The 23,842-nt window shown below is 34.9% G+C and overlaps 1 long non-coding RNA gene across 1 annotated transcript in view; it reads right to left on the bottom strand.

Moving 5' to 3' along the window:
* Positions 1-23,842, bottom strand: part of LOC308643623 — a 738,763-nt gene that overhangs the window by 581,756 nt on the left and 133,165 nt on the right. The window lies entirely within an intron of this gene.

Raw genomic sequence — 23,842 nt, forward strand, 5'->3', positions numbered from 1 at the left:
TGGCGTCCTTTCCCAGCCGACCTGGAGCCCGGAAGCGCGCTGCCGTGAGTGTGGGCTTGCAGACTTTGGTGCCGCTGGGAACCTAGACTTAATGAAGTTTGTCCGCTCTGTTTTGTGTGACTTAAGAATAAGTCGCTCTTCGTTTACCCGCTCTCAGACTATTTCCTTTTGCAAGGGGGAAAAAATATCCACCGTTTGACTCAGTTTTCAGCTGAGCAGCCTCCTTTCCCAGGCTCTGGCAGTGGTCTCTAAGACTAGGAAAAACTGGTTAGAAGTTTTAACATACACCTTTGGCAGCTAAGAAGTTCCATATATTGAAGCGTCAAGCAAAAAACAGTTTCTTGGTTTTTGCTTTGTCTTGGTTTTGCTTAAGCTGCCTTCCCTTCCACCGCCTTAACTAGGTGGTGAGTTTCCCCAGTGTGAGATCCCAGCTCCAATCCAGTCACTTATGAACTCATCCTTGAGAGCTGGGTCTAGTCTCGCCAGCGTCTCCAAGCCTAGTTTATCTGATTTAAAAAAGAAGAATAACCAAACAAAGTTGTTTTGAAGGTTAAGGTAATGGTAGTGAATTTGAAAGCAGGCTAGACCACTTGTGGAGAGTTTGACATTAGAGAACAGTACCTATTGTGATGGTCACAAATGAATCCTAACCAAGCAATGAAGTGGAATTTTTTTTTTTCTCTGTTCTGACAGGATCAGTGTTTGACCAATGGTATATGAAGATAAGTAAGAAGCCAAAATGATATACAATTTAATGTTCAAAATTATTATACCCACGTATGAGATAATGAGCCATCTCATACAGTGTTGGTGAAAAGATAAACTCTTGCAAGTTTTCTGCCAGTCCAGCAATTTGTATCAAGACTACTACAAATTTTCACATCCTTTAGCCCAGCAATTACTCTTCTTGGAATTTATCCTAAATCTAATGAAAACCCTGAAAAGGTTTTTTTTGTGTGTGTGTGTATTTGTGTATAGTGTGTGTCCATTTAATATACCAAATGTCTAACAGTAAGTATATTGATTAAATCATCACTTTCCAACCTCTCATTTAGCCCATATTTTCCAAAGTGGGGGTGGGGGGCAGGGGTGTCCTCCATTAAATCGCTTAAAATTTCAAAATAAATAGGTTGGTTAAAACAAATCAGAATGATGAGGGTGAAAAATAAACCCCAAATTTCTTCTATCTGCCTGTGCAGATATGACCCTCTCCTTAGAATAACTGGGTAACTTAAATTAAGGAATAAGCATGCAATGAGATCTTATAAAGTCAGTAAAAATCATATGATATTTCATGTATAGATATTTTCTTACATAGGAAGTTTAGTAATCAAATTTAATTAAAATCAGTAGCCAACACATAGAATATGAAGTAATATAGGATGTAGAGCATATCAGCATATAAAATATGTTGCTATACATGTATGTATCTTCCTTGAAATAGAAGAAAATGTACAAAATCTTTAAGTCATCTGTAGTGTCAAACTAAGCATGTTTTTTCTTAATACATTGTTGAATTATAAAATGTTTCTGTAATTTAGCATAAATTACTTTTCAATTAAAAAACAAATCTGTTTAAAAAAATCCTAAAGAAGTAGCCAGTATTCTCTCAATTGCCTTTATCATTTAAATTAAACCACATTCACCACACTACAGGATCATTCCTTTTTATTGGAATTCACATAGTAGTGAATCTTTCTAAGAAAAAATCTCTGTTAAGAACCAGTTTAGGGGCTGGGGATGTGGCTCAAGCAGTAGCATGCAGCCAGGGTTCGATCCCCAGCACCACGTACACACAAAGATGTGTGTCTGCCGAAAACTAAAAAATAAATATTAAAAAATTCTCTCTCTCAAAAAAACAAACAAACAAAAAACCAGAACCAGTTTAGTCGCATGGTTAGAAACTTGCCTTAGGAGCCAGATTGCCTGAGGATAAGCCAAGCCCCATAGGAATACACAAAGTCTCTGTAGGGGTGGGCAAAATACTTACCTAACTCTTTATATCTGTTTTTTTTAATTATAAACTATAAAATGATGATAGCAATGATGCCTATCTCAAAGGGTTTTATCTAGAGACTGATAGCTGAAGGACACTCAGTAAATATAGATATTATGACAAATTGAGTACTTGGTTCATTTGTCCCCTACTTTAATTTTTTGTTATGAAGGCACATTTTGAAAGGAAATTTTTCTGAAAAGCTTCCAGTTATTTGTTTAATGATTTCCTGAATTCTGAGATATCTACCAGTCTATGTGCTATCAGATATTAAGGGCAATGATTTTAACAGTCCAGAATAACTTGAATAGAAGACTATTCTTCCTCAATGTCTGCTTATATTCAGCATGATGCTGAAGCTAAGGGATTTCTTCTTGATAAATTAAGCCTTGGAACTTAGCCTTGTCTTTTCCCAATCCTTTCTGTAACCTTTTAATGGTGAATTACCCAAATCCTAATAGAAGTCAGCCATGTTGCAAAAATGACTTTCTTAGAAAATTGCTATTAGAGTTATAAGCAGACATGCAATTCATGATCATTTCACTCTTAATTATTCCGAAGTATACAGTTTGTCAGGTGTTGATGACAGCCCTACCCCTTTCACTTTCAGGCTGGCTAGGCTACATTAGAAAACTGGATTTAAAGGGTTGGAAATTTTCTAGCTAGATTTTTGGGGAGTGCTCTCTAGACACATAGCAAAACTATTATTTCCTTTAGCCATTTGGTCTACATTCACTTGTGGTGAAATCCTGGTTTTATTGATACAACCTGGTCATTCCCTCTCTTTTAAAAGCCTGTGGCTGGTGTGAAATTCTGTAGGTAACTCATCTCTCAGAACCTCTCAGCTTCTGTCTCTGACTCTTTTTTGAGGCAGGATCTTCTGTACTTCCATGTCATCCATGTTGCTTCACACCTACTGAAGGCTTGCCCCTCTTCATGTATTAAAATTTCTTTCCTTAATATTAATTTAAAACTAGTAACTTTAAATTCATTTTCATCTTTTATAGAGTCTTTGTTATGACCATAATTTCTAATGAGAATAATTTTAAAAGTTTGATGTTTACTGAATGAATGAATTTATTGTATAGGCATTGCATGAAGTGTTTTACGTCCTCTTAATATTTATAGAAATACTATGGATTAGATTTCATTGTTATTTCACATCTCTTTTTAAGCAGAAAAAATACAGGATTCAAGGTACTGTTTGCCATGGTCACATAGCCACAATAGTAGAAGTATTCTAATTGTAAAGCCTGAGCTATTAGCCACTGTGGCATAAATATCTGTATTTATTTGAGGAGGATGGATTTTACCAAAACAAAACAAAAACAACAACAACAACAACAAACTAACTGACCACTGAAATGTGTATGACAATATAAAATTAAATCTTAAACTTTATAATAAAAATTTTCAAGGGAATAAAATTGCTACAGACTTTTATGGAAGAGAATATCATAGACAGCAAGAATAATGTTTTAAAAGCTTCTTAGAGAGGATCTTAAGCAAACATGCTCACAGATGTTCTTTCCCAATACTAGTGACCTTATTATTCTTTATATTTTAAAATTCTTAGCCTAATAGTTCACATATAATACAACCTTGGGTTATTGTCTTAAGAGAGAATAGGACCTTTAAAATTACAGTTCATTCAAAATATATTTCAGAGCAATAGTTGTTAAATTAGTTTTAGGTCACAAATCTCTTTTAATAATCTAAAAGAAAATATGTGCTTCCTCCTTCTAAGAAAACAAAAAGAGCCCTGACTGCCCTCCTCAAAATAAATAAATAAATAAATAAAAATAGTATATGTTTCAGAGTATTCACAGATTCCCTTGAAGTCATCTATGAACACCACATTAAAAACCCTGGCTGTAAATTAGATAAAGATCAATGTGGCAAGGAAATAGATTACAAAACCTAAGTTGATAAAGAAACTATATTTAGACTTTGATTATTATGACAATAATATTGTTTTTGCTAGTCATTGTTTCTCTTCATTTTCAAACATGGCTTTAGAAGCAATAATTATAAGGTAGAGCTAATGATGGGGATATACTTCAGTGATAAGAGTGCTTGTCTAGCATGCATGAGGGCCTGGTTTGATCTCTAGCACCATCAACAACAAAAAAACAGAGCTAGAGAGGAATTAAAGAATCAGCTGTGGCATAGCACTATCAGGTAATTCCATATTTCTTTTCAGAAATTCCTGAGTGAATTCATCTTTCTCTTTCTGCAGTTTTTCCATTTCTTCTCTTTAAATTGCAGTTTAATGTTGAAAGAATAAATAGGACATAGCTGGACACCCTTGGTTCTGACTTAGGGTTTCATCAAAGTTGCCTTAATAGGCACCAATGGGAGGAAGAAGTGGGGAGAGATCTAAATGGTTTCAAACCTATACATATTATCATTTAAAAAATTTCTGTACCCTAGTTACTTATTTCCTAAATGTATAAAAAATCATTTAAATGAAGTAATGTTTTAAAGTTTAAGTCTCAAGTGAGCTTCTGTAGATTTCATCATTTCTGCTCCTAAATCTCCCAAGCTCAAAATAATGTTTTTTAAACATCTATTTAGAGCCTATAGCTAAATAAATTTGGTTTTTTTTCTCATTAAATATTAGATCTGAAATTGGAATTAGAGGTAGGGGAGAAACTTAAAAATGTCTGAGTGGGGATTCTCCATCTGTAGTTTCTCAGTGTGTATGCCTAACAGATTAGTACCAAAGACTTATAGATAATAAATAAGTAATTTAAGTACAAACAGGGAAACAACTTGAATCTGAATATCAGATATTACTTCTTATTAAAGTTCAATGTTTTCTGCTGAGTTATATTGTAGCTGTCTTCTCTGTCCTGAGCCTAGTATGCCACTAACTTACCAGGGCTCATTCTGATTCTTTCCCTTACATTTTTATGAGTCCTGTAGCTCAGATTTTCCTTTTCTCAAGCTTCTGCAGGGGAAAAACAAACAACAACAACAACAAAAAACCAGTTTGGCTCTACGTTCATGTCTTCTTCTCTCTTATAATACCAGCATGGATAAGCCCCTTTGTATCGGTTCCCAAACACAGCATTATCCTTCTAACACTTTAAAATTCAGTGACATTTATTATTAAAAATTTGGCATAGTTTCTTATTTTACTCCTCTGTTCAAAATAGAATAACAAAAACATAAAATTCTAACCTATGAATAAAGAAAATCTTCCTCTGAAATGACAATTAACAGATCAGACAGTAGACAAAAGTATCATTCTCTATGCCAGTGCTGTCCAACAAAAATATAATTTATCAACAGATGCAAGCCAGGATGAGGATATAGCTCAGTGGTAAAGTGCTTGGCTCGAGTGTTCAAGGCCCTGGGTTCAATCTCCAGTACTATAAAACAAACTAAATATCAAACACCAAAATAAAAGTCAAGTCATGTAGGTAATTTAAAATTTTTCTAGTAGCCATGTTTGCAAAAATAAAAAGAACTGGGTGAAATTAATAACTCAGTATGTCCACAGTGTTATAATTCCAACTACATGTCAATATAAAAAATATATTAATAATTATTAAATTTATAACTATAAAATTATAAAATTTTATTTCCCTTTATTTAGTGAGGTTATCAGGTAAGTCAAAGAAACAATATAGTTTGGTTAGATAATGTGAATTACAGAAGTATGCATAAAAGAATTCTATCTAATAGGACTAAAAGATTGATAAAGATTCCCTGGAAAAGGTGAAGAATGAGTAGAAGATTTTTATTATTTTTTAAATAACTTATTGAGGTATAATTAACATCCATAAACTGTACAGTTTTACAAGATTGGATATATGGTATATTTTTGAAACAATAGCCTTCATCAAAATAATGAACGTATTCATGCCTGAAAAGCTTCCTTGTGTCCTTTAGAAATCCTACTCCTTTGCCACCCCTTCTCTGTTTTATTTTTTGTCATTACATGTTAGAGTCTGTAAACAAGTCAGGATGGCACCTGGCAGATGTTAGAGTCTGTAAACAAGTCTGAATGGTGCCTGGTATTTTGCCAGGGGGAGTGGTTTGTGAAGCAACACCAGGGAGCCATTAAGTGTGGAGATTCCTTATTGGTTGACTGCTGTATCTATTTTAGGTTAATTAAGATAAGCTGTGTGGAATGTATAAATACCCCTCCGGTCCTACAATAAACGGCTTCCACTCCTGCTGTATCAATCTACACAAGTTGCTCGTCACTCCCCGGTTATTTTGCTGCAGCCTGACTGCGGCAATTACATATTAGCTTATAAACCTTGTAGAATTTTACATTGATGGAATCAAGCACTGTGTACCTTTCTCTGGCTTCTTCATTCAATCTGCTTATACAAGGTATAAGTCTGGAAGTACTTCCACCTTGTATAAACACTAATAATTCATCTCTTTTTTATTTTATTTCTGAGTAGTATTCTCTTATAAGAATATACCACAAAATATATGGCTGTGTTAGTCAGCTTTGAATTACTGTGACCAAAATTTCCAACAAGAACAAACTAGAGTAGAAAAAATATATTTTAGCCATGGGTTCAGAGGATTAATCCATAGTTGGCCAGTCCATTGCTCTGGGTCCAAGGTGAGGCAGAACATCATGGCACAAGGGCATGGCAGAAGGGTGTTGATCACCACATGATGGCTGGGAAGCAGAGATAGTGAAAGGAAAAGGGTAAGGGACTGGGCAGACTTCCAGTGAACCATCCCTTCAGCTGCACCCACGTGCCCACAGTTACTATACAGCTTGTCTACTTAAAGTAGGATGTACTGATTAGGTTATAGTTCTCATAATTCAATCATTTCAGCTCTAGATATTCCTGAGTCAATGTAGGAGTTTTTGATTGATAGCTCACTTCCAAACCATCACAATGGACATTTGGGTTGTTTCTACTTTCTGGCAATGCTGTTTTGAACATTAATGTACAAGTATTTCCAGGCACACACTTTTTCATTTATTTGGGGAATACATCAAAGAGTAAAATGGCTGAGTGTGGTAGGTGTATATTTAATGTTTTAAGAAACTTAGTTAAAAATAGTTTTTGAAACTATTTTCCAAAGTGGTTCTATCATTTGCATTCCTACCAGAAGAGTTGGGATCTACATCTTTACTGGAAGTTGATAGGGTCTTTCTTTTTAATTTTATCCATTTAATAAATAGGTGGGTAGTAGTTGTTTATTGCAGTTTTAGTGTGTATTTCCCTAATGGTTAATGATGTTGAACATCTTTTCAAGTACTTGTTTACCAAACTCACATCATCTTTGGTGGAGTATCCAATATTTTGCTTATTTTTAATTATTTTTATTTTGCTTTATTTTTACTGACTCATAAGCATCCTTTATAAATTGTGGATTCAAGCATGTATCAGTAAATATGGTGTGCAAATATTTCATCCCAATCTGTGACTTCCCTTTCATTTTCTTTACTGTGTCTTTCAAAGATCAAAATTCTTAAAAAAAAAATTTGGGGGGGGGTAGGTGGGTGGGTAGGAGGCAGTACTGGGGGTTGAACCCAGGGTCACTTTAACACTGAGCTACATCCCCAGCCCTTTTGATTCTTTTTATTTTGGGACAAGGTCTCTATCTCTCCAAGTTGCTGAAGGTCTTACTAAGTTGCTGAGACTGACTTTGAACTTATAATTTTCCTGCCTCAGCCTTCCCACTTGCTGGGATTATAGACATTCACCATTGAACCTAGCTAAATTTTGATAATATCCAATTCATTGAGTGGGGCATGATGGCATATACTTGTAGTCCCCACTAATCAGGAAGCTGAGGTGGGAGGATCATTTGAGCATTTCAGTTCAAGGCCAGCAAGGGCAACATAATGAAACTGCATCTCAAAAATAAAAGTAAAAAGGGGAGAAAAGAAAGAAGAAATCAGTCAAATTCATCAACACAAAGTTGAGAGAGGAAGAAAAGTACATTAATGATTACAACCATGTGATAGGTACTAAAGAGACGAACAGTATGCATAGAGACATGGAATTTATTTCTGACTTGGGGACTAAGGAAAACTTTAGAGGAGGAGCTACCTCAGGAAGAGCAGGCTAGGTAAAGTCAGAAAAGTAACTGTACATTAGAAAAGAATATGTGCATAGGCCATGTGCTATGGAAGAGTATGGGATATTCAAGTATGAACATCCACATGACTAGAACTTAGTCTGTGTGTGAGGATGAAGCAAAAGATTAAATTAGGTTGAAAGCAAGTTAGTGATAAATGATCTTGTGCATTAAACTAGGAAGTATGATGTAATGCTAATCATTATGGTCATATATGCATTTCAAAATGAATATTCTGGAATCATTGAAGAAAATAAGAGAGGTATGAAGACACAAATTGGTGTGAATATACTGTGTATACAATGAGAGATGTGAAAAGTTGTGCTCTATATGTGTAATAAGAATTATAATACATTCTGCTATCATATATAAATAAAAAATAAATAAAAAATTAAACAAACAAACAAATACGTGGGTTAGGAGGGAATTGATAGGCCAAGAGATTAGATAAGAATTGTGACAAAGATCCAGGGCAAAAGAAATGCCTCAAGGACAGAGATGATAAACACATAGGAATAATTTGGAAATAGAATCAGTAAACTTTGGTTATCAAATATGTTCAGACAGGCTGTGGAAGGAGTTAAGAATGGAATTTGGCAAAAGGAGTTTAGTAGCTTGAGCAAAGTCAGTAGTATAGCTTAAGAGTAGGGGTTCATAATTTGAAGTTTTATCATTTTTTTTATGAACTTTGTTTCCAGACAAACCAGTGAGGTGAGATCATTGAGGTGACTGATAGACAAAATAATTAACAGCCAGCCATAGTCAGGGAATAGAGCAAGACCACTATACTCAAAATACACTGCCATATGGTTTTCAAATTGATGATTATTGGGGACTCAAATCTTGTTGAAGTGTTCTTTGTAGGACAATAATACTGTAGTTCAGCATCTTAATTAGCATCTTTTGTGTTAATATTTTATGGATGTGTATTAAATCACATGAACAGAACAACAATCTCAAATTAGACAGCCGATCTAGTAAGTTACTTGAGAATTACTGGGACTATAATCATGTCACTTAATGATGGAGCATGTTCAGAAAAAGTGGTCATTAAGTGATTTTGTCGTTGTATGGATATTATAGCAAGTACTTACACAAACCTAGAAGGCATAGCCTCTTACACACCTATGATAGATCATATCATATTGCCCCAAAGACTGTGTTACTGTACTGAGTGCTGTAGGCAGTTGTTACACAATGTTGTTTATGTATGCAAACATGTAAACATTAAAGGGTACTGTGGAGAGCAGTCTTTGCCCTGCTCTGAGTTACTTTATAGTGGATAGAATAGTTTTTGGACTGTGCCTAACCCTGAGTTACTCCATTTTTATAAAGCAGCAGTTTGCTATGAGTTGCTCCATTTTTAGTTAAGTGTTGAAGTAGAATAACCCTACATCTTATCTGTACAAGTAAGTAACCACCATCTGTCTAGCACAACCATAAGACACAAACTGATTTAATTAGGCATGCTAATAAAAATGACTACCTGTGAGCTTACTGAATTAGTCAGAAGCACATGGGTGTATGGGCGTCTCAAACTTATATGGGAAAAAACAGGCTTATGAGCCTATTAAACATACCAGACTACCAAATAAAGCAACTCCGTTGCCTGAGGCTCATAAAAGGAGGAGCACCCCAAGAAGGGACATGTGGTACACTGACCTTCTCACCCAGTCTCTCATCAGTGGCCCAGGAAAATCACCACAGTGATGAACCTCTGATTTCCTGTCCCATCCGGGCTTCAGCACAACAGAGTGGGGTTTCTCCTGCCTATGTGGTCTGTGCCTACTCTATGCGGATTCTGAAACTGCTCAGACTCTGGCCTAAAATAAGTTCCTGAGCTTTGACAGCTCTGCACCCAGAATGAGTTCTTCAGCTGGTTCATAGTCTTGTCTAACTACACATAGTAACTCTTACCAGTTGTATCTGCTCTCTGTGTTTGTCCTCAGTTCAGCCTCGTGAACCCCTGTGGCTGCCTTACACCTTTCTTAGCCTTCCTGTAATACATGTATGTGTATGGGGCAGGGTGTAAAGTGTCATGTGTGACTTGAGTGTTATGGATATTGGTGGTTAAGATTGGAATAAAAGGATTTGTGATTGCCTGGTTTATTATATAAGGCAACCCATGAGTATTTGGGAAACTTCCACTGCTGAAGGAAGTGTAGCTTGTCAATTAGGTTTATGTTAATGGCATAGCTCACTCCTGATAGGTACAGTAAAAATACTAGGGAATTGGAATGTTTAAGCTGTGTTATAATTTTACAGTACCATTCTTGTATATATGGTTTGTCATTGACCAAAACATTATTGTATGGTACATGATTTTACTCAAGTTGGAATTCTAGTAATTGAAGCAAGGGAAAGAGGAACTGACAGATCTCCACCCCCAAAAGGTCAGAAGCCATTAGTATGGACATCTGAGAATTTAGGGAATGATAGCCAAGTTTTATGCATTCATCTGGACAATTGGTCAAGTCCAAAACAGCAGCTTAGCTTGGCGGTAGCACTCTCAAGTTTCAGACTTAGATAGGTTGGTTAGTATTAAGTGAACAAAAGGTGTCAAAAAGAGGTACTTCTTAAAACAAGGGAAGAAACCCTGAATAAAGAGCCAACATCATGAAAATTAAGGATCTAGGCAAAACGTCTAAAGAATACATCTGAGATAGAAACCAATCCAAGAATGGAGTATAACAAAGAACCAAGTATCTTTAATACTTACATATTTCTTCAAAATCAAAAGTGTTCCCGGAATACAAGAAAGCCAACTGTATAGAGAAAACAGAGAAGATGACTGGAGTGAGGGTTGGGGAGTGAGCACAGGCCAGACCTGACAGCCACAAGGAGACCAAGTAGCTTTCCTCTGCATGAATGCAAGTGATGAGAGGGAATGAAGTCAAGAGGTTAAGGGGAGAAAAGAAGGAAATATTTTCAGGAGGAAGATGGCCAGTGTCTCATTGTGTGGTTCTTCTGCCCAGAGGAATCCAAGCTACCCTAAATAGCCATGCTAAATCTTAATATCTCAAATAATTAACAAATAATAAAAAACAAACACTCAACTATATTTACAAAAGCTAAGCTCCTGATAGATCTAGTCTACATGGGTTCTGGAATTAGACAAAGGGAAGATGGCTCCAGTGGTTTATTTAAGGAGATACATCAAAGGCAGGGATAAGGTTTCAAGGGCCAGTCTTGCTTTGTGAGGTCTTGCAGTCAGCAGGTTGACTGACATGTTGGCAGGTCACACCCATCTCTGGTGCTATGTGGGATCTTAGAGTTTAAGGGGAAAGTTCATCTGCATAAAGTGGTCAATCCCTGTGCAGAGTGCCCCAGGGAATTCCCAGAGCCAGACTTATCCCTTCAGGAGACTACTATGTGCAACATAGTCCACAGACAACTCATATTTTCATTCTTTTCCTAAATGATCTTCACTTACAGAAAGGAGGAGAATTAGGTCCAGAAATCCTAAAGTTTAAAAAAGAAAAAGAGTCCAGTTAGGATTATGTTACAAGAAACAGCTGCTCCACCTCAACTGACACAAACAAAAACAGATTAAAAAACAAAACAAAGCTCAGTTTTAAAAATTCTTATTAGGTGGGTGAGGATGCAAAGAAATAAACTTACATTCAAAAAATATTGAGAATTTTCAAAAGTGAAGAGAATCATTCGTACTTTTAACTCTTAGAAAACAGTGGGACAAAGAGAAAATACCATAAATAAGGGGAAAGGGAGAGACACCAAAAATTTATTGGCTGTGTGTGGGCTGGAATGTCAGATTACAATCAAGGAAATCCAGGCACAGAGGGATTCTGCACACACCCTCCAGCTCTTTCCCAAAGGCTTTCAGGAAGTGTTCCACTTGGTACCTAAAAGGCTGAGGGTAGGGCAGGATGGCTGAGAGCAGTCCCTGTGCAGATCCCAGGCCTTCATCTGCTACACTGCAGAAAGTCTCTGAAGGCTAGAGGCAGGGCAGCACATGGAGAAAATTCTCCTGAGGCACAAAAAGATAGGCAAAACTGCAGACTAAAGACAATGTACGATGGGTATGCTGAAAACAGGCCTTTGGACTTAAGAAAATATCAGTTTTATGGAATGAGCTAGAAGATACAAAGTGATCTCCAGAGTCTTGCCAGTGGTAAGAACCCAAGTATATTTGAAAGAAACTGTGAACTGAATCTAATTAAATTTCAACAAAACTAAGACTCAGCATTCCAAATAAGAAGACCTACAGAAAAAGTGGGAAGATAGGTTTTAAGATACTCACTACTTTCTTCTTGTATATATGATGTTCTTCTAACATACAGTGAAGATTATAAGCATGTGAAGGAGAAGGAAAACGTGAAACATAATCAACAGAGAAAACAGTTAATGGGGCAATCATAAAAATGGCTGAGATATGGAATTATTTGACAATCTAGGACAAAAATCTTATGAGATCTATAATGGAAAACATGCATAAATATGGCATTTTAGCAAAAATGGGAACTGTTAAGAGAAACGAATGAAAATGTTAGAAATTGCTAAAAATGAAAAATTCACTTCATAGAAGTATCAGGAAATTGAACACAACAGAGGAAGAAATCTGTAAACTAGAGACAAGTCAATAAATATTGTACAAATTGAAGATAATGAGCAAACACAGGGACAAATTAAAATACTTTTGTTTGCCACAACATGGATGATCCTGGAGGACATGAAGTGACATGAGCAAGCAACAGAAAGACAAGTACCCCATGACTTCATCTGGAAGATGAATCTAAGAAAGTTCATCTCATAGGAGTTGAGAAGACAACATTACCAGAGACTGGGAAGAGTCAAGGGAAAGAGAAAGATGGGAAGAGGCTGTGGTTAACAGGTACCATGTTATAGTTAGATAGGTGCTCTATTTTATGGTATTTAACTCTTGACTATAGTTAACAATAAAGCATTGTGTATTTCAAAAGAGCTTGAAGAGAATTTCAAATGTTCTTATCACAAAGAAATGATAAATGGCTGGGTGTGCTGACACATGCCTGTAATCCCAGTGATTCAGAGGCTGAGGCAGGAAGATCACAAGTTTGAGTCCAGCCTCAGTAACTTAGCGAGATCCTGTCTCAAATAAATGAAAAGACCTGAGGATGTAGCTCAGTGGTAGAGCATCCCTGAGTTCAGTCCCCAATACCAATAACAATGACAACAAAAAAGAAATGATAAACATTTAAGGAAATGGATATACTAATTACCTTGATTTGATCATGACATAATATACCTGTATTGAAACATTACATTGTACCCCATAGATATATACAATTATTATGAGTCATTCTAAAATAAAAATAAACCAAGAAAAAGAAACATGACTATAAAAAGATTTATATATACATACATATTCATAGCAGCCTTATATTTACTAGACCATAACTTTAATGGGGAAAAAAAACCACACCAAATATCCATCAACAGAATAAGCAACATGACTCAACAGAATGAACAGTGATATAATTTGTACATTCATGTAATAGAAAATTACTCAACAACAGAAAGGAACAAACAAGAAACATGGATGGATCTCCAAAACATTTTGTTCTGCAAAAGTATTTAAATGCAAAAGAAATCATATAATCTGATTCCATTTATGTGAATTCTAAGAAAAGACAAAACAAATACGTAGTTAAAGAAATCAAAGTGGTTGCTTCAGAGTAAGAAATTGACAGGAAAAGGAGGCATAAGAGACTTTTGGGAATTATGTGAATGTTCTTTACCCTGTTTGGATGATAGTTATGGGGTCATATGCAGTTGCCCAAACCCATTAAATTGAACATTTAAGATCTGATGCTTATTTTACATAAATTATACTTCAATAAAAAATAAAAATTCATCCTTATAAAAAGCATTAGAATTTTTTTTTCTTTTCACCTTACCTCATTTTCCATTCTGGATGCTTTTTGTCTTGGCTTTTCATTTCTTTTTTTCTTTTGGCAGTATAGAATGTTGAGCCCAGGGCCTCATACATGTTAGGCAAGTGCTCTTCCACTGAGCTCCATTCCCAACCATTTCTGTTTTATTTTGAAAAGGGTCTTGGCAAGTTGCCCCGGCTGGCCTCCAGGTTGCAGTCCCCTTGCCTCAGCCTCCTGTGCGTCTGGGATTACAGTCACGTGCCACCAAACCTGACTTGGCTTTCATTTCTGAGGCCCAATATTTGGTACCCTTTTATCTCAAGCAGCAGGTTTACAAGTCAAATTCATTAGTTCAGGGGCCTACTTGATATTGACCTATAATTCCCATTAATATTCAGAGTTGGCCTCTCAATTCTGATTACATGCAAAGTCTACTTTTGTCTTGACAGTGTAGCCCAGCCTTTTCTGCCCTGTGTTCTGATCTCAATTACTTTACCTGTTTTCCTTGATTTTGTATACCTATTACCTCTTTTGACTTCAATACACAGGTAAACGTTAAAGTCTCTTCTTATGTCTATGTATCTTTATCGATCATTGCACTTATCATGTTCTTATCACAAAGTGTTCCTCCTTGAAATGAGGAGTAATATGTTCCTGTTGAAATATATGTTAATATTGCCTGCTCTGACTTCAAACTAAATTGGTTTTGTGAAAATCAAATTAAAAACAAAGAGGTGCATAATAAATGAGATTTGACAATTTAACTCTCTTTTTTTTTGTTTTGTTTTGTTTGGTATTGGAAATTGAACCCAAAGGTGCTTTAATACGGAGCCACATCCCTAGCTCTCTGTGTTTTTTATTTTGAGACAGGGTCTCACTAAGTTGCTTAGGGCTTTGCTAAGTTGCTGAAGCTGGCCTCAGACTTGTGTTTCCCCTGCCTCAAACTTCTAAGCCACTGCAATTGCAGCCATGCACTACCATGCCCAGCTATGCCTCTGTATTTGAACAAATTCATTTTTTTGGAACACCTGGCCTGATATGATCATCAATAATTTTGATGAAACTTAAAAATCTAATACATACATTAAATCTCATGAAAATGATTATATATTATCTATCTTCATTTCAATTTTCCTTCACAGTTACTGTTGTTTTCTGATTTATCTTTAAGGTCCAGTGGGACAGAGAGACAAAGAAGAGAGAATATAGGCACGTATGCTCTCTAGAATTTTGAAACAGGAAATAAAGATTGAATCCTATGAACCAAGGGGCAAATCTGACAGTAGTTTTAAAGAGCTGATATGAAATGATAATAGCAACATGCCACTTGCTCCTTCACCTAAAGGAGTTAGAGAATGCATCAGATACAAAAAAAAAAAAAAAAAAAAAAAAGAGAGAGAGAGATAAGAATTGTGTCCTGCAATGTTGTTGGATTAATTCCACACATGTGTGCTTTTCTGTGCTGCTGATCACATTTGCATTCTTTAGCCCCAGTGGCTGACTCTGGGCACATGGGCCAGTGTTTGCTGGGATGATTGTTTAACAAGACACTGGTGCCTTTGAAGAGAGAATCCAATCTGTCAGGACTCCTCCGCCTTTCCTGGGTTGTTCTATTGGCCACTGTGCTTTATTCCTATCCTGCTTTCTGTCTGGAAGGTATTCATCACCCTCATTTCACCATTTCATATTTTTTACTGCTTACCTCATTTTTTTTTGCCAGCTAATGATAAGTATCACTAGTCACTTTTATTATCCTTATGATTAAGAATTCGTGATCTACATGAAGGGCTTTTTTTTTTTTCTTCTTCCACTTGCTTACAGATTTACTTAAACTTTTCCCTTATTACAGTCATTCTTCTGATGTTAGTCAGCCTGTCTTCATTGAAATATTTTGGAGATTTGCATTTCTCTGATTGCTAGAGATGGTGAGCATTTTTTCATGTACTTGTTGATTGATTGTATGTCCTCCTCTGAGAAGTGTCTGTTCAGGTCCTTGGCCCATTTGTTAATTGGGTTATTTGTTATCTTATTGTTTAATTTTTTGAGTTCTTTGTACATTCTGGATATTAGGGCTCTATCGGAGGTGTGGGGGGTAAAAATTTGTTCCCAGGATGTAGGCTCTCTATTTACCTCTTTTATTGGTTCTCTTGCTGAGAAAAAACTTTTTAGTTTAAGTAAGTCCCATTTGTTTATTCTTGTTGTTAACTCTTGGGCTATGGGTGTCCTATTAAGGAATTTGGAGCCCAACCCCACAATATGTAGATCGTAGCCAACTTTTTCTTCTATCAGACGCAGAGTCTCTTATTTGATATCAAGCTCCCTGATCCATTTTGAGTTAATTTTTGTGGATGGCGAGAGAAAGGGATTCAATTTCATTTTGTTGCATATGGATTTCCAATTTTCCCAGCACCATTTGTTGAAGATGCTATCCTTTCTCCATTGCATGCTTTTAGCCCCTTTATCAAATATAAGATAGTTGTAACTTTGTGGATTAGTCTCTGTGTCTTCTATTCTGTACCATTGGTCCACCTGCCTGTTTTGGTACCAGTACCATGCTGTTTTTGTTACTACTGCTTTGTAGTACAGTTTGACCTCTGGTATCACTATACCTCCAGATTCACACTTCCTGCTTAGAATTGCTTTTGCTATTCTGGGTCTTTTGTTTTTCCATATGAATTTCATGATTGCTTTGTCTATTTCTACAAGAAATGCCGTTGGGATTTTGATTGGCATCGCATTAAACCTGTAGAGAACTTTGGGTAATATCGCCATTTTGATGATGTTAGTTCTGCCTATCCATGAACAGGGTACATTTTTCCATCTTCTGAGATCTTCTTCTATCTCTCTCTTTAGGGTTCTATAGTTTTCATTGTATAAATCTTTCACCTCTTTTGTTAGGTTGATTCCCAAGTATCTTATTTTCTTTGAGGATATTATGAATGGAGTGGTTTTCCTTATTTCCATTTCAGAGGTTTTGTTGCTGATATACAGGAATGCCTTTGATTTATTTGACCCAGCTATCCCACTTCTTGGACTATTCCCTGAGGACCTTAAAAAAGCGCTCTATAGGGATACGGCTGCATCAATGATTATAGCGGCACAATTCACAATAGCTAGACTGTGGAACCAATCTAGATGCCCCTCAATAGATGAATGGATTAAAAAAATGTGGCATCTATACACAATGGAGTATTATGCAGCACTAAGAAATGACAAAATCATAGAATTTGCAGGGAAATGGATGGCATTAGAGCAGATTATGCTAAGCGAAGCTAGCCAAGCCCTAAAAAACAAATGCCAAATGTCTGCTTTGATATAAAGAGAACAACTAAGAACAGAACAGGAAGGAAGAGCATGAGGAAAAGACTACAGTAAACAAAGACGAATGGGGGGAGAGAAACGGAGAGAGAAGGGAAAGCACATGGAAATAGTAGGAGACCTTCAATGATACATAAAATTATAAGAGGTTATGAGGGGCAAGGGGGAGGGAAAAAAAGAGAGAGAATTGAACAACAGCAGAGGAGGTAGAGAGGGAAGATGGGAGAGGAGGGGAGGGGAGGGGGGATAGTAGGGGATAGGAAAGGTAGCAGAATACAACAGTCACTAATATGGCATTATGTAAAAATGTGAATATGTAACAGATGTGATTCTGCAATCTGTATTTGGGGTGAAAATGGGAGTTCAAAACACAATTTGAGTCAAATGTATGAAAGATGATATATCATGAGCTATGTAATGCTTTAAATAATCAATAAAAAAAAAGAAATATTTTGGAGAGCTCCTGTACTACTTAGCAGCAAGAGTCACAAACACAAAAGTAAACAACACACGGGGAACATTTAACAGACTTTGGCACCAGCCAAATAAACCAATAAAAAGATGCAATCTGCTTTTTTAATCTACTAACTGATGACTAATGGAAAATTACAGAGCCTCCCTTCTGACCTTGACATTCCTATAAGGCTTTAGTTTCACATGATATTAGGCATGCATATGTAACAAGTAGAGCACCTAAACAAAAACAAGCCTTGGGAAGAACACTCATCCGTGAAAAGGTTCTGCTTATTTTGATTTTCTTGTTCCAGGCACCAGAGTTTGGCTAGAGTAATTGCATAAGGGGCATTGTTGTAAATATGCCTGAAGAGGTTATTTTTTCAGGACTATATGAAAAGTGTATGTTTGGAACCACTGAAGTCACTGTATAATGAGAACTATTTAAATGTTCCTCTGCAAACAACTGGGAACACAGTTATGTGCAACAGTGGGTTTCTAGATTCATTTTCCACTAAGAGTTACAATAAAATGTATCCTGGTGCATGTGAAGATGTAGTTTTCTTTTTTGGTCAATGGTATGTTTATTACCATGACTTCTAAGCTTGTTAGTTCTGTGCGTCTTCTAAAGCTTATGTCCCATATTGGTTTTGTACACTTTTTGTAATTCCAATCTAGGTCTGAAAAGTTTGTTTTAAGCATCATCCTTATTGATTATATTTCTGAAATAGTGATGTCTATTTTATATTCTTTGTATAATGCTAAGTGCCAGTTTTACAGTTCTAGATACAGCTTATTTTTCTTTTTAGCAAAAATATGTTGTACCTACCTCTTTTTTATTATGGATTTTTTTTAATGTTTTCTGTGTGGTTACCTAAGTGGTCTATTCATATCAAGACAATAGGAGGAGTACAGAATTCTAATATTGCCAGAAAGAATCCAAGTTAAAAAGAGCAGGAATATGTTGCTTTTTGTGTAATACCTCAAAAATAGCCCTGGGATAATAATAATAGACTGATTTATACTGACATGTAGATGATCTACAGATAACCCTACATATAGTATACAGAGAATTAAACATCACAGTTTGGACACAGTATCTGAAAATAGTTGGTTTAAATATAGTCAACATTAGGACTTAATGTAGAATCTAGATGAGAAATTCTAGGTACTTTCAACTATTTCCACAAACCACATATTCATAAAGTAGTAAAAGTGTATTTTCTTTTTGAAAAAAAAAAGAACTCAGGAAAGAATTTTTGATCACTATAGCAGTTGTAAATCTGTAGAATCATTAATGAAATATGTAAATAATTTGTATATTTATCAGTATGGCAAATGGGCACACTGGGCATTTTTTTTCAACGTGAAAATGTAGCCTGCAGGAATGATTCTCTACCTGGTTTGCAAAGTAAAACGTGAATTTAAAGTTCCTTAATGCATTTTCTAATTATGTGGATATTTTATTACAATGCTCATTCACCTTTATATGTTTCTTGAAGTTCAACTGAGAAGTGCCTATCAGATATAAGTGCACAAAGCAAGGGACCTAAAGTTCATATTTATCAGGAAATTTGAAAAGTCAGTTTACTCCAGATTTCTTTGCCCGAAATATCATAGGTGAACAAGTAATTATTGAATGAATGAATGAATAAATTGCAAAGAAGTATAAAATGTCTTAATATTAAGTGACTTGTACTATCTATGTTTTCTCCAGATAAATGGTTCTAAAGTCTGAAATATAGAAAATTAATTAACTAACTCCACTCATTCTGTAGATACTATTTAGTCTTTCATTGTTACTAATTAGCTCCATTTGTTTTGGCTCATTTATTGTCTACTTCCTTCCCACCAACACCAATTCTTTACCCCCTCCACAAAAAAACATTTATTACATTGAGTTCTTGTAACCACTTGTACTTCCCAAGACTCGTAAAGGTAATCTTAAAATGTGAAGGAATTAAGGCTTATTTAAGTAATGACATGCTAATTAATAGTCACTCAGGAGGGCACTCTGAACCACATTGTTTGACCACAGTGCTGTATTGATGGACAACTCCTCCACTCTAGGGGCAGAGAAAAACCTTACCTTCATTTGGAACTCTTAACGTTGGTAAGCAATTTCCCTCTATTTCTTAGTAGAAAAAGCTACTTATAGGAGAAACAGACTGACTGAAAGATTAAAAGTTCAAATGATTGTGATTTCAATTTATTTGTTTTCTGCTACTTTCCTCATCCATGTACTTTTACCCTGTCAGTCTCTTCTCACTGACTACAAATCAATATGTTTATATAATTTGAACTGGAATGTTTTCATAAAACATTTTAATTTGATTCATGTGCTAATTTACATTAACAAATTACAAATTGACACTGACAAAACACCTACCAGTACTGTGGTGCAGTAGAATGCCTTGAAACCTGCACTGACTTCCATTGGATATTTTCAAACGCTGTTAGAAGTAATGGTGATACAGCAAAAGAGTACTGATTAATCACTTTAACATCAATAAAAAATAAAACGTGTATCTGTGGCAAACAGAAAGTAAACATAGTCAATAATAAATCATTATTAGGAAAATACAAAATAGTATCATCATGACATAATAACATCATGACATACACATTTTTAACTTTAGGGAGAGAAATGAGATACTTGTGGTAATGGCCGAGCATCAGTCTTTTAACTTGAGGTTGCATCTTGAAATAGATATACTTTCCATTTGTGACACAGTATAGTTAATTTTAATGTGAACAAGCTTAGCTTATCATTGATGATAGTTATGCAATATTTTTAAGGAGAAATTTCTCTAAAAAGGATCATAATTCTGCAGAGTAGCATTACCTATATTGTTTTATTGTTCTACCAGAGTTTCTTCCATGGATTTACTCCATCTATCACATGTGGTTTCCTAACAGTTTCCAAAAGGGAAGAGAATGTTGTGTATTACTATAGCTGCTCTGTCACTTAGATATGTAATGCTTTTATTATATCAAGGCAATAACATGTATTGTAGTTTAATGAATGTTGTTTTTTGGGTTAGGAAATCACAGGAAATTATGTGGAATTTAATAAGTTGCATTAATTCATGGAATCAGCACTAGTAAATTTGCTTGAAAGACCCACCAAAATGATTTTTTGAATTACTAAATTGCACACAATAGAATCTAGATTTATAAAGCATTATAACTTAATAAACAATAGGTTTAAATAACATTTTCATGTAAATAATACTGTATATTTAAAGTCAATAGCATATGTATTCACAGGTCTTCCTGATCCAGGGATCATTTATTATACTTCAGTTTCCTCTCTCTTTCTTTCATTCACCATGCACATACACACATACACATGCGCTTATATTACACACACACCACACACACACAAAGAGAGAGAGAGAGAGAGGGAGAGAAACAGAGAGATATAAATGCATAATCTTAAGAATTAAGGGTACATTCTGGGAGTATTCAAAAGACTAAAATTAAAGCTTAAAGGAACCTATGTCTGTTTAGCACAGTACTCATATCTACTCGTTCATGCATTATCTGTACTCTAAATTTCTTGCATTATTCAAAGTCCTTAAAAATTAAGTTTCAGCTAGATGTGGTGGCAAACAGCTGTAATCCCAGTGGCACCGAAGGCTGAGGCAGGAGAATCGCTATTTCACAGCCAGCTTCAGCAATTTAGTGAGGCCCTAAGCAACTTAGCTAGACATTGCCTCAAAATTAGAAAAATAAATAAATTAAGAGAACTGGGGTTGTGGCTCAATGGTTAAGTGCTCCTGGCTTCAATCCCTGGTACCAAAAGCATTTTTTTCAAAGTCAGAATTTTTCATGTTCTATATACTATCCATATTGTAGTATGGCTAATAAATAGTCTATTTATATGAAATCTGTTAAATTTTAATCATAAGACCTGAATTAAAAATGCTACATTGTTTATGAAATGTAACTTGGGAAGAATTACTTCCTAAATTATCACAGACACAGGAGCCTATGGGTGTGTCTCTGTATGTTTACTTCAGAATAGTCTGGATTTTCTTAGAGTGAATGAGTATGGATTTATTTGGGTATTACTAACAGTGACTTTCTAAAGACCTCATTTTTGCCTCTCAGATATAGCAGAGTTTGAAAACAAAACAAAAAAAGAGTGGTTATGTTGATGTTTATACCTCAAGCAGGGAGAACAGGGTAATGGAAAATGCAAGGCTGAAGATTTAACAAATGAATCTAAATCCAGATCCTTGGATGGACATATGTATGAGTATATAATTTCCTCCTTGTTTATAAGGTTGATACCACACCCTAAAGAGTTTTTGCCCATCATGGGAATATTATGTTAAATTTTTAGTCTAAAACATTGTCATATTTTCCTTTGCCTGAAAATGAATACCTTTAATATTCTGAACATTGAAAGGCAATATCCAAATGTAAGAATCGTTGATGATCTCTCTATATCTATTCAGTAGAAATTTAAGATAGAGTTTTAATGAAATGTTTCTCCACGTTCTAGTTTTGTATCAAGGAGTCAACAATGGCACCTAGAATGTGATGGTACTGGACAAAGCAGGAACCCAGAATCATTAATGACCAGATGATACTGCTGCCAGGGGAATACCCGAAATTCAGTTTTCAAATAGAAAAAGTGTTTCATGATATTTGTATCCAATCATATCTTACAACCCTACACCAAAGATTTTGAATACATTTTAATAGTGTTTTTCTTTTTGGCAATAGTTCTTACATTTCACTTGGTTTGGATATTATAACAATTTTATCAGGTGTTAAACAGAAGTGGAGGTTAATGGCATTTTCACCATTTTTTTCTTCTCAGAAACATTAAAATATTAACGTCCTAATTAATTAAAATACTAACATCCTAAATCACCATAGAAAATTGAAACTTCAGACCCTAAAAAGGTATCAATTATATACTTAATTCATAACTTAGACTTCATTTTGTATACTCACCTTCTGCTCCCTGGGTTTTTGTCTTGAGAGTCTCAGGTATAAAATTTTACAATGTAATTTTAAGTCTTAAGTAATGAAAGGATGAAAAAACCCTGCCATAGTCAAAATTGAAAGAACAGTAAAGGATTTCTTCTTTTGCAAATGTAATGTTAATTTCTGTAAATTATAATCAGAATTACATATTTATAATACGTAACTATTCAGTGTTGAGTAGAATGTTTAATTTATTAATCTCTAATCCATTAGCTCACTGAGGATGACACTAAAAGTTAAAATTAACATGTTACAGGTACATTGTTGTGTAAGCTTCATAATGCTTTATGTAAATTTTTTGAAATCAAAGAGCCATTTGGATGTTAATATTTCTTGTGATTTTTCATAAATCATTTTTGTAAAATAATTTGAATATAGCACAATTTAACAGGTTTGTCTATCTCTACTAAGCAAAAATTCTCCTTTTCTTTTCCTTTTTTCTCTCCTATCTCAGCTTCTTACTGCTCTTGACTATATCATTAGGCTGAACCTTATAAAATTGAAATTCCTGCAACTTCTTTTATTTGGTTCAAATTAAGAGAAATTACTATGGAAATTGGAATATGTTTATGATGCTGAGACTATACTGTTTTTGAATATCCAATGAATAATGCTATGTCATTTTTTTCTTGGAAAAATGATAAACTGGAATTACTAGACAGAAGTTTGATTTAGCTTCATCAATATAAACATTATTTTTAGCTTCATCAAGATTCCAAGATCAATTCATCTGAGGTTAATCATGTTACAGACATTATTATTTGTTGTGAAATAACATTTATCTTACAAAAAAGATGTAATATTTGTACATGAAAGCACACAAAGCATATTCCTTTTTGATTAATTATTTTGTCTTTGAAACTTGATAAATGACCAGTCACTCAAAGTACTGAATTGTGGATTCAATGTAAATTAATAGTTATTACATAGGTAACCTATCTCGGTAAGATGATCTTCAAATATCTTTTTCTTGCTTTATAAACAATCTGTAAGATTGGCAGCCTTTTAAATAGCTAAAAAATGAGTAATAATAATAAAATGCACTAAAAATAATTGTAACAGTATCCTATGCTAATATAAATAATGAATAACTAGGTAACTACTGATTCTTTCTTTGCTTTTTTTTTAA

Source organism: Spermophilus citellus, assembly GCF_964194105.1.
Source record: "Spermophilus citellus genome assembly, chromosome: 3".
In the NCBI taxonomy this organism is placed as follows: Eukaryota; Metazoa; Chordata; class Mammalia; order Rodentia; family Sciuridae; genus Spermophilus; species Spermophilus citellus.